General features: G+C 39.6%; 1 protein-coding gene and 2 non-coding genes across 4 annotated transcripts in view; 2 read left to right on the top strand and 1 right to left on the bottom strand.

Annotated features, from left to right (window-relative positions):
• Positions 1–1170: 1170 nt before the first annotated feature.
• trnaw-cca lies at positions 1171–1242 on the bottom strand. The gene has a single exon. It is a non-coding gene; the product is annotated as a tRNA-Trp (tRNA).
• A 520-nt stretch (positions 1243–1762) lies between these two features.
• On the top strand, positions 1763–1834 carry trnae-cuc. Its single transcript has one exon. It is a non-coding gene; the product is annotated as a tRNA-Glu (tRNA).
• A 3087-nt stretch (positions 1835–4921) lies between these two features.
• LOC117813057 (beta-galactoside alpha-2,6-sialyltransferase 1-like) overlaps positions 4922–10269 on the top strand; it is a 37374-nt gene continuing 32026 nt past the window's right edge. Inside the window, exon 1 of one of the 2 annotated variants that reach the window (XM_034684122.1) lies at positions 4922–5208. The gene's annotated coding sequence lies outside the window, so the exon portion shown is untranslated. The remainder of the gene's footprint in view (positions 5209–10269) is intronic. The other variant, XM_034684123.1, reaches the window with a different exon arrangement.

Here is a 10269-nt window from a genome sequence, read left to right as displayed (position 1 = left end):
CTGAACACACATGTTGAAGATTCATATTCATCTAATACAAAGAGAACTCTTAACTCTGCTAATATTTTAAAAATACTAAATATGTGCACTCTAACAGGCCACGTTATGAAACATTCACTTACATTGAAATAGAGCATCTTCCACTTGTATTGGAATAAAATGTGACAAGATGGATCTTTCTTTTTAACTCAAGCTGATCAGCAAATGATCCATCCGGCTTTCACTGTTTGTATTTTTCACTTTGTAGATTTTGTGTCCTAGAACTAAAAGTAGTAAATTAAGAAACAGCAAATAGATAATGATCAATTAAGAACAGGAACAGGGGCAATCATTCAGCGCTGCTTTTTGTACTGTTTTTTGTTTTTCGAAAAGCAAAAGACTAAACTTCATAGGCTAAAGAAAGGGGTTACTATGTTTCTGTCTTTAAAAGGTGAGACACAACAGAAAATATTTACTGAAATCACTGGATGCCAAATTACTTGCCAGGAGCAGATATCTACAGTGGCCCTAAAGTGAAAAATACAACAACAAATCACAACAACATTGACTTCTTCCTAAATAAGTCAGTATCTGCTGTGACACAATTTTGGCTGATTGGATGAATGTGTTTTTCCTTCTATTGTTGGGTTTTCTTTTTTTTACTGTCGTGTTTTCTTTGTTGCTGCTGTGTTTTCTTTTTTACTGTCGTGTTTTCTTTGTTGCTGCTGTGTTTTCTTTTTTACTGTCTTGTTTTCTTTGTTGCTGCTGTGTTTTCTTTTTTACTGTCGTGTTTTCTTTGTTGCTGCTGTTTTACTGTTGTTTTCTTTTTTGTTGTTCTGTTATTCCTTTTAGACATTGTGTTTACTGATTTGTCATGTTTTTAGATTTGCTGTTGTGTTTTCCTTTTTAGTGTTGTGTTTTTCCCTTCTTTTTTTTTGCCTGCTTGAATATCAACCAAAACCAAGAAGTATTCAGGGTGCATCCCTAAGTATCTTCTGTACATTGTTTTTATTTACTTGCAAATGTATCTATCACATTCAGTAAACACATTTATGAATAATACTTTAGTCTACTTACATGGGACAGGGAGCTTTTACATTAATGTCCTATTGGAATTTGATTTTTATTATTTGCCTGGCTCTCTACTAGCTGGGTAAAATGCAGAAGGACAATCAAAAGAGACAAAATCATTGACCCCGACGTGATTTGAACACGCAACCTTCTGATCTGGAGTCAGACGCGCTACCGTTGCGCCACGAGGTCTTACATTCCACTAGGAAAACCACGGGTAAATAAAGACTTACTTCTTCTGTAGTGGACTTATTCTATATTGTTCTTATGTACAAATATTTACCAGCAATTGTCACACATATCGGGGAAAGCACGGCACAGTGCAGCTAACTATGGGGGACAAAAGCTAACAGCAAACAGGGCCGAGGAAGTCGGGTAGAAAAAACCGTTACGGTTAACCGAACATCAAAGTGAAGGAGGGATGAAAAAGGGGACGAAATTCAACATGGGGCGAGTAGTTGATAAATGTATTGTATTCAGTTATCAGGTGGCCACATTGACAAGTTCGATAGCTAATGGAAACAACTTCAGGGCACACTACCCGCCATTGTCACGTGAGGGGGAACCGCAGCTTTGACGTTACGTTCAGGTGAATTAAAGGTATTTTAAAGATCGACCCTCCCGATGCAATAAATTTTTTCTTCATGTTTATTCATATTAACAATCGTTATTCATGGATAAAGATTATTTGTATCCAATTACGTGAAAGTTGTCCCTGGTGGTCTAGTGGTTAGGATTCGGCGCTCTCACCGCCGCGGCCCGGGTTCGATTCCCGGTCAGGGAACACTGTTTTTCCTATTTCAGTAAGGATCGTCCAATTATATATAATTATTTTTCTTTATCAATTTAATCTGGCACACATTATAAACATTACACCAAATAAGGAGAGTATTGTTATGTTATCTGGAATGCATAGTTTCTAAGTACAAATATTTGTCCCTGAATGTGTACGTAACCCTACTATTATTGTATAATTCATAATCATTGTTTTCTGTTTTACCCAAGACACCTGAAAAAGAGACATCTGCTTCATTGGGACTGCCTTGCTAAATAAAAGAAGAATAAAAAGAAGACTATCTTAAGCTTGTACCTTATTTTATACACTAAGGATATGTTACATTATAGGTAATGGCACAATGCACAAACTGTTTCGGCTTATACTTTATATGGGGTTTTAAGTATCTGATAGTTTTGCAATTTATTTAGTCCCGATAGTTTTTATTTACTTTAACCTTTAATAATCTCACCAAGGGTTAAACATATATATATATATATATATATATATATATATATATATATATATATTGTGAGTAAAATTACCATAAAGGGCACAACACACACCCCTCATCATACATAAATAAAGCCGAGGATATAAATTGCATCATCAGTGTTTACATCGTAACATCACATGATGCGGTGTGATAGCATGTGTAGTAATAATGGCTTTTAATTAATGATGAATAATTGATAAAAGAGGGAGGACGGATCGATGTGGAATAAAGATGCCCTCTGGACGCTTTCTCTTGTTCATCCTCATCTCTCTCCTCTGCAGAGAGGTTGCGTGTCTTGGCTGCTGCAGAGAGATCTGTCAAGTTAATCAGATGTAAACAGGAGTAGACCGGATATCATCTGATTATCTCCTCACTTCAAAGTAAAATTCGAAGAAGTGATAACACGGGCCAAAATGTATAGGTCTGTTTTTAACTCGATACTTTAAGTGACTGATAAAATACACTGTGATATTATATTGTTGATATCTTTGATAGATCTTAAGAATGGAAGTAAAAGTATATCCTGTAAATAACTTGAATTTAACGTTTCTTTCAGGTGATAAATCCAAAAAAAGGAAAACAAATAATCAAAATATAAGTTTGGCCCCCCAAGTCACAATTTAAGATACTCCTAGCTGTATTAATTAAATGTGAATACAATTTAAATTAGCTTACATTCATGTTACTTTGATCCTTGAATTGGTGTGATTTTGATGTTCCTTTCTGTGCTTGAAGTGGATTTTTTCCAACTGTTGGTATCTCTACTTTGACTGAACTATCATCACACTCTCTGTCTCTCTCTCTGTCTCTCTCTCTGTCTCTCTCTCCGTCTGTCTGTCTGTCTGTCTGTCTGTCTCTCTCTGTCTGTCTCTCTCTCTCTCTCTCTCTCTCGCTCTCTCTCTCTCTCTCTCTTACTCTCCTTTATCCCTCTTTCCAACCCCAACTTGGTCTAAGCAGATGTCTGTTTAACATGAGTCTGGTTCTGCTCGAGGTTCCTGCCTGTTAAAAGGAAGTTTTTCCTTGCCACTGTAACTAGCTAAATATTGTGTAGTGCAATGCTCATAGTGGATTAAGATGAGATAAGACTGAGTCTTACCCTGTCTTGAGTTGGGTCTCTGTTAATAATTTAACAGAGTATGGTCGAGACCTGCTATGTTTGTAAAAGCGTTTTGACATAACGTTTGTTGTGATTTGGTGCTATACAAATAAAGATTGATTGATTGATTGATTGATTGATTGATTGATTGATTGATTGAATATATGATCTGAATACCTTTCCACCAAAACACTAAGTTTTCTCCCTCTACATCAACAAGACGCAACTCCTCCGGCAATCGGTCGTTTAAACGCATAGCTAATTATTTCAAACTCAGGACTCTATCAGTATCGGACGATCTAATGCTAGCTAATGTCCTGTGTGTTTAATATTAAAGAAAAGTAGTCTGTTAATCTGTTGTAAAAAATACAACATGAAGGGAATATCCCTGATCACTTCAAGTCTTACTTCAAATTAAATTCACAGGTCCACTCTTACTCAACTCATCAAACTTTATTTCTTCATCCTGCTAAATGTTTTACCTGTAGAAGTCAATTCTTGGTACGTTTCAGGGGCACCAAAATTCTGGAATATTTATTCCAATGTGGCTACAAACAGTTTGTCTTTAAAATGTTATAAATGATGCTTGAAAAAACTTTAACCACTGTTTCTCAATTATACTCATCATGCTCAACCACACACTCATAGACCGGTATTCATATACATCATATTCATATTTTGTAATTTTGAATTCTGTTGATGTAATCACTGTATTCATATTCATTGTTAATTTAGAGTATTTTTGTGTTATTTTATTTTTAGTATCAACTATTGTTTTTATGTGTGTCAATTTAGTATTTTTTAATTAATTTTTGATGTTAGAACACTATTTGAGTGGAGGCTTCAAATAAGCTCTCTGAGTTTTCTGCTTCTTCCTGCACTGTATATTGCTTATCTTTGTTCTGTTTTATGTGTGTATTTTTTTAAATGTGCAAATAAATAAACATAAACATAAACAAACTTACTGAGACACCCTGAAAAACCCTGTTTGATACATTTGTAAGGTGACTTATATCACATACATGTGCAATACTTGATTTCCAATGCAATACCTCATAACCATGTGCAATATTGTAATTTATTCCATAACCTCTTTTATTATAATATTCATCTACTACATGTGCACTCTGGCTTAGGCTAATTTAACTTATTCATGTCTTTAAAGGTACTTCTATACCTTTCTTGTACAGATAGTATTTGTATTTATATTTAGAATTTTTGGATTTGTGTTTAGGTTTATATATTTATTGTCCTTACTGTTTTGTTGTGTCCTTACTGTCTTGTGGTTAAGTACCAGTGTTCTAATCACCACATCAAATTCCTTGTGTGTGTCCAATAAACACAATATTTGTGTGAGCTGATTTTTGATAACTGAACTAAAAAGGCCTGACAGAAGAGAGTAGGTGTTTTCATTACTGTGCTGCTGTTGGTATTTTTAACAACAATTATTTGTTTATTTACTCCCAACAGCCACTCTTAGCTCTTATTCTGAAAATCTCAGCGGAAACGCGTTTTCTTCCTACCGTTAGCTCGACGCTCGTGCTGCATCCTGCGCGGTGGGGTATCGGAGAGAGAGGGGGACTCGTGGATCCAGTCCGGGCTTCTCCAAATGCTACCAGACAACGACAGTGGTCTTGGACCGGACGGACGGACAGCGGCGGGACAGCCAGGCGCGGGACCTACGGGGAACATGGCGGCGGGAACAACGACCTGCTCGGTACCGTAGCAACGAGAAATCAGAGGTACGACGCGGCTCGTGGGCCAGTAACGGAGGAGCATCACTTAACGCAGGTCAGCAAATATGAGCGTAACACCTTAGACAAGCTAATGGTATATAATATGGAGAAGGATGAATACATCTGGGTACAATATATCGATGTATCTATTGATCTCAGTCATCTTCTCATGTTTGTGTAATGGTGTTTAAATTATTTGTTTTTATCTGACTCCGGCCTGCCTTTACATATATATGGGTCAATGACATGACGTGCATATTTCTGTGTCCGGATCCATTATGTCCCTTTGAAATAAATCATGATTTGTATTGGCTTAAATTATAACATCTGTTCAGTATGAATATGTTTTCAGTAAATTCAAACATACAAATTTATATTAATGTTTTGGCATCTCAAACCCCCAAAATATCAAGTTAATAATGATGATTTACTTAAGATGAATTCAAATTGAAATGCTAAGGCAGGATTTAATGTTGAAAACCTTCAAAATAAATACAACTTTACAAATAGAAATAGTTTATAGGCCATTAAAAACTTGTGCACAAGAATTGCATGTTCTAAGATGTCAACATGGTAGGACCGTAATCATGAGGCTTTTATTTTGAGGTTAAGTGGTAATAATAGATGGCAGGATATTGCATGTTATAGAGGACAGGGCTGAGTGAAAACCTTTGGAGATCCCAAGCGGCAACCTTCGGCTATGAGAATTGAAGCCAATGCGGAAGTGTTAAAAACTGCAGTTCCTCGAGCATCCACTTGACAAATTCAAAAAAATAATCTTTACAGCAAAAATAAACATGTTTACAGCCTGGTACAAAAAACCGAGTGTAGTCTGGATAGCCCATTTCTCGTTCGGCACACACTGTGCAGGGGTTGCATTTTTTTATAATGCTGCAATTTAGAAGATGTTAAGATTACGCCTTTTCCATTATCAGAGGTACAGCTGACTTGATTGACAGGTGGGTACACTGTAGCTGTTGGCGAGGAGGCTCTGAGCCCGCCTCTTTACCTCACACTAGCTCGACAGAAGTTAGGTTGAGTTCAGCATTTCCAATATGGCTCCTACTGCCGAATCAGAACTCTGCTTGGGTGACGTCACTGAAGCTACGTTCCTGTTTTAAACAGTCTATGCTTTTAACTCAAAGGTGGGCAGGTACACTTGCCATATCAGGAGGTACAATTAAGGTAAACATGCAAAAATATTATGTTCACATAAACACTATTTTCAAACATGTTTGAACTTGCGACCTAGAACAAAATTTAAAATAGGTGTCTTAACTAAATGCCTAATTAATTTGAAATGAATAGCAAAAGTTAGGTTGTGCACCTGTAAGTAATGTCACTCTTTGACATATGCTTTAGTGTTATAAGTTACATTTCTGTTATGTGTAATATAATGGATTTAAAGCTTTAATACAATTGAAAACCCTTCAGGATCATTTTTAAGATGCCACGATCAACTAAAGAGAAGTCAGCAAGGGAGAAAGCAAAGATGCACAGTTAAATGTACAAAATAAAAAAAAACAGCCAAAATGTGAGAAATGACATAAGTGCTTAGAAAGATTAAAGAGTGTGAGAAGGAAAAGGTGAAATATAAAAATTGGAAAGAAGTTGGCATCAGCATCAGCCATCTTCTTTGGAGTGGTCTGCTAGGGAAGCGGCAGCTCTGCTGCTGACAGGAAGAAGCTGAACAGACAGGTGAAGAAGGCCAGCTCTGTCCTGGGCTGCCCGCTGGACCCTGTGGAGGTGGTGGCTGACAGGAGGATGATAGCAAAGCTATCTTCTCTGATGGACAACACATCACAACCTCTCCAGGAGACCATAACAACACTAAGTAGCTCGTTCAGTGACAGACTTCTTCACCCGCGGTGTCTCACAGAGAGATACCACAGGTCTTTTCTTCCTGCAGTGGTCAGACTCTATAATCAATAATATATTGGCCAATAATATATATGTGTGTGTAAGATATGCTTATTTTTTACCTCTTTAATTTAAATTTTTTACCTCTTTAAATTTAATTTTTAATTGCTAATAACTTTTTAATAATTGATATTTTATAGGCTCTCCTTTGCTTTATATTTTTTGCACTGTCTACTTTGTTACTGTGACACTTGAATTTCCCCGTTGTGGGACAAGTAAAGGACTCTCTTATCTTATCTTATCTTACACACAGGTGACTAACAGAAATTATGCCCATAATGTTTCCCCGAAACCCTGAATCGTATTGACGATCAATATAACTGAGTCTAAAGCACTTGTAGCACATCAGCTGTGTACTGAAAAACGACATCAGCAGGATGAGGCCCAGTGAAGACAGGTTTGTTTCTCAATTGCTCCGTGTGGCTTTTCTCAATGTCCTCACCAATGACTTGAAAAACCTGTCCAACTGAAGACCGGCCTTCAGATTTTACTACGATGAACTTCCATTTCAGATCACGGTAATCTTCGGCAGTGGCCTTGCACTTGCTTTTTGCAGGGTGAACATTGTGGGATAGTGGCATTGGGCCTTTTACAGTGGGCACAACCTCAGGGAATTTTCAGATGCCCTCTTCACTCACCCAGAAAAACTGAGATTTTCTCTCGGTTAGGAGGCTGTAAAAATCTTCTGGGGTCTGGACATCTGCGCCCTTTTGGACAGCAGAGCACTTAACTGCGACACCAAGTCTTTCAGGAGTGCCTTTTCCATGGGACTTCTCAGAGAAGTTCCAGGTGACCTGCTGGACGCCAGATGTTGTGTTCTCACAAAACACAAATAAAATCGTTAAGACGCCAGCTCTTCTTTGGCAACACAAATGACACAAATTGCACGAATGGAGCAGGTTATACTCAACGCACCACTCGCTTCATTCACTTATTCACGAAAAGTTGAAAAATCTGATCTTCAGTGAATCCTCTGTGCCGACCAATCAGCGCGTAGATCCTCCTGTGATGTATGATGTGGAGAACGAACCGGTGGAGGTTCATTCATCTGGAAAATGGAGGAAATATTGATAGTGTCCGTGTGTGGTTCGCTAAACTGCATTACGCAGTTCAGAAACAGATGGGTGACGTCACAGATACTATGTCCATATTTTATACAGTCTATGGTTGAGACACTGTATTTGAGTATTTTTCTGAAAAGTCTTCATGGAGAACGACGTCCTCTACCCTCACACTGCCTCTTAAAGCTCTGCTCTCTTTGTCTTGGTGCAGCTAGTTGTAGCAGTGTTTGGCGAAGCTGTCCAGCTTCTGATTGAAAAGATTTCATGGTTCAGAAAATGAATGTTCTCTGGACTTCACACAGATGTTTTTAGAGATATTTCTGTTGCAGTGTTTCAGTCAAGAATTTAACATTCTCATGAGCAGGCATGCACATGTTACTGAGGCTTTCAGCTTTAAAGAACAACATCGAACAAATTGTCAGTCAGACAATTCAGGACTTGAACTGCACATGGAGTTCAGTTAATGGCTTGACAAACACACGCCTATGTTGTTTGTTCCTCATCGTATCCTTCTCCCTGGTAGCAAGCAGCTATTCTCATCACGACAGAGAGAGTCTTGCTCTTTTCTTTGGCTCAACTTTGACACAGAGTCAAAGAAGGACTTCAGGCCCTACTTCCTCTCCCACCCATCTGAGCACCCACCAACCAGCGTTCCAGTCACGCCACCCTAGCCCTGGACCCCCTGCAGTTTGCTTACCAGCCGGACATTGGGGTAGATGATGCTGTCATCTACCTGTTTCACAGATCCCTGTCCCACCTGGAGAACCCTGGCTGCACTGTGAGAGTCATGTTCTTTGACTTCTCCAGTGCCTTCAACACAATCCAACCTTCTCTGCTCCGAGGGAGGGAAACTGGAGAGGGCTGGCGTGGACTGTCACCTGGCTGCATGGACTACAGACTACCTCACCAATAGACCACAGTATGTGAGGTTCCAGGACTGTGTCTGACACGATGGTCTGCAGCACAGGAGCACCACAGTGCTCTCCCCCTTCCTCTTCACTCTGTACACCTTGGACTTCAGCTACAACTCTGGGAGCTGTCACCTCCAGAAGTTCTCCGATGACACAGCCATCGTCGGGTGTGTGTCTGAGGGGGACGAGCTGGAGTACAGGGAGGTCATCATGGACTTTGTCAACTGGTGTGAGCTAAACCACCTTCAGCTCAATACCAGCAAGACCAAGGAGATGGTGATCGACTTCCGCAGGAAAACACGCCAGACTGCACCGGTGAACATCCAGGGGTTGGACATCGAGAGGGTGGAGACCTACAAATACCTGGGTGTTCACCTCAACAATAAACTGGACTGGTCACCAACATCCTGTACAAAAAGGGCCAAAGTCGTCTGCACCTGCTGAGAAGACTGAGGTCTTTCGGAGTGTGCAGGACTCTGTTACGGACATTTTATGACACTGTGGTAGCGTCTCCATTCTTCTATGCAGTGGTCTGCTGGGGAGCAGGGAGCACAGACAGGGACAGGGACAAATAAAGTATATCTTATCTTATCTTATATCTCATCAGAAGAACCCCCTCCACACCAAAAGACCTGAGTCTCCTTAGCAGAAAGAGTCTGCTTTGTCCCTTCTTGTACAGTGCGGTAGAGTTGTCTGAGCAGTCCAGTTTATTGTTCAGGTGAACACCCAGGTACTTGTAAGATTTCACAAGTGTGTTTGTATTTGTATGTGTATATGTGGCGCATAAACTGTATGATGTTGTGGGTGAGGTAAAGCATCTTCCGGAATTCCAGAGTAGATGCAATTCCAGAATGAAGGGATGTGACATCATGCTTGACAGCCCTGTGGACAAATGAGGCTCCATCTGTGTTCTTTCTCTGATTAGCAGACTTTTGTTGTAGATGTTTACCCGGAGGCCAGAAGCCAGCCTCCCCTCCTGTCCTTTGCCTGTCTCTACCATAGACTATATAAAAAGTGGTCGTAGTATCCCTGACGTCACCCATCTGTTCCAGAAGCCCTGTTTTGAAACCCGTCGTGGGCAGGTGCATATTAGAAATTCTGAACACAACCTAACTTCGTCCAAGCTAGTGTGAGGTACAGAGGCGGGCATTTAGCCTTTTTACTAACTGCTACAGGGAGCCGCCTGTCAATCAAGGAAGCCATGTCCTTATTTGGGCTACAGTT

This window comes from Notolabrus celidotus, chromosome 5 (genome assembly GCF_009762535.1).
Source record: "Notolabrus celidotus isolate fNotCel1 chromosome 5, fNotCel1.pri, whole genome shotgun sequence".
In the NCBI taxonomy this organism is placed as follows: Eukaryota; Metazoa; Chordata; class Actinopteri; order Labriformes; family Labridae; genus Notolabrus; species Notolabrus celidotus.
The sequence above is the reverse complement of the archived record's forward strand: the minus strand, read 5'-3'. Positions and strand labels throughout refer to the sequence as shown.